The 1,868-nt window shown below is 44.0% G+C and overlaps 1 pseudogene; it reads right to left on the minus strand.

Annotated features, from left to right (window-relative positions):
* Positions 1-1,041: 1,041 nt before the first annotated feature.
* On the minus strand, positions 1,042-1,352 carry LOC124680763 (annotated as a pseudogene).
* Between the last annotated feature and the right edge of the window lie 516 nt (positions 1,353-1,868).

Genomic DNA, 1,868 nt, shown 5'->3' on the forward strand with positions numbered 1-1,868 from the left:
TTGGGTTCGGATGCGATACCATTCCAATTTTGCAAGAACCCCCACAATACCTGATTATGGGTAAGGGCTTAACTGGAAGTTTATGTATCTTAGTATGGGTTCCCTCTAAACAAGCATCATAGGGGTTATGCCGAGGCTGCCTCCATTACAGGTGAAATGATGTGAAATGAGGTGAATGTTCGGCCCAAGCCCTGTGCAGTTCCCAGGCTGACGGTTTGTCTTCACTGGGAGGCCAAGCTCATGGGGAGAGGTGCCTATACTAGGGTATGTAAGTGAAAGGTTATGGTTGGTAGTCCGCACACGGAGTGTGATAAATCAGGGCCAGTTAACCCTGACGGATTATTGCAAATGTTGTGGCACAAGTGTACAACCTCTGCAGAGTGTAGAACTATTCGAATAGCCGTGTCCACGATTATGGACGGTTGGAAAGGCCATACTGTTCCGTCATCAGATCATTTTCAAAAATATGACATGTGAAGGGTGACTTGTGATTTGAACTTGAATGGTGAATTTGACTTGAATCACAACAAAGTTGTGGGAGTGACACTAATGTTCCCACTTGAGTTAGTTAGCAAATGAAGAGGCTTTTACTAAATGTTTATGAACTAAAATTGGCTTTATGCAAATAAACTTAGAGCTTAGCACCCCCTTACCATAGTTGATAGTGCTTACATTAGTATTAGTTTGCGAGTACTTTAAAGTACGCATGGCTTTGTCCCTGGCTATTCAAATGGCCAGACTATGAAGGAGAATAGCAGTACGAGGAAGATGGACAACATGACGTCTATGACAACTAGGACCACTCCTGACGTCAATAGTTGCCTGTGGAATAGATGGACCACAACCGCTACTTCGCTTCCGCTATGTGTTTTGTAATAGGATCTCTAGATCCACTATGTTGTATTAAGACTGGATCATGTGATCCTTTGTTGTAAGACGATTATGTGTTGTAATGAATGATGTGTTGTGATATCAATCTATTATGTCTCGCAAAAACAATATTCCTGGGATTGCGATGTACGGTATAATAGGCATCTGGACTCAAAAATCCGGGTGTTGACACCACCTGTCAAGGTCGCACCTCACGCGGAAGAAGTGTCCGCAAACCGGCACCACCCGCACCAGCTCGCCGTCCTCGCCGTAGTCCGACAGGCACATGGCGCAGCGCTCCTCCTCCTTCATCTTCCGGGTTGCCGCCTGCTCGCATATCATGAGTATCACGTCATTAAGGGCGCTCTCAACGTCCGTGGCGTGCCCCGCGGCACCCCGTAGTGCCGGCCACGACGGCGACGATGAGCAACGCCACGACGATCTGCGGCGATTTCGAGGTGGAAGGCGATGTCAGGGTCCATGTTGGTTTTTTGGATAAAGGGCTTTATTACTTAAAAAGTTACAAAAAATTAAGTATTACACCTAGCCTCTGCATAAATAAAATGAACCCAGCCGATAGAAAGTACGAAAACAAAAGAGAGATTCGATAAATTCAAACATGATAGTGTCTCGACTTCTAATTTGGTGGAATATAAATTCTTAGATCATGCTACCACCCATGTAAAAAAATAAATTCCTTCGATGAGTTCTCCGACCATGTAGATATCTCCATAAAGAAGTCACGATTCTTCATAGGCTGAAAAGACAACCAGGAACGGAGCAAATTGGTGCACCAATAACGTGCATAAGAGAAGAGTTTTTATCATTAAAAATCTTGTCGTTTCTACATAGCCAAAATGACCAGCAGCAACGTTCCCACCAAGTGTTTTAGATCTATGATCCACCCCATTAAGCCAGTTGCCAAAAATATTGAAAACGCTACGTGGCTGGTATAAGGTAGAACTTATTTGAATAAAATGACCATATAGAACTTACAA

The sequence above is a fragment of the Lolium rigidum genome, unplaced genomic scaffold (assembly GCF_022539505.1).
Source record: "Lolium rigidum isolate FL_2022 unplaced genomic scaffold, APGP_CSIRO_Lrig_0.1 contig_28054_1, whole genome shotgun sequence".
Taxonomy (NCBI): domain Eukaryota; kingdom Viridiplantae; phylum Streptophyta; class Magnoliopsida; order Poales; family Poaceae; genus Lolium; species Lolium rigidum.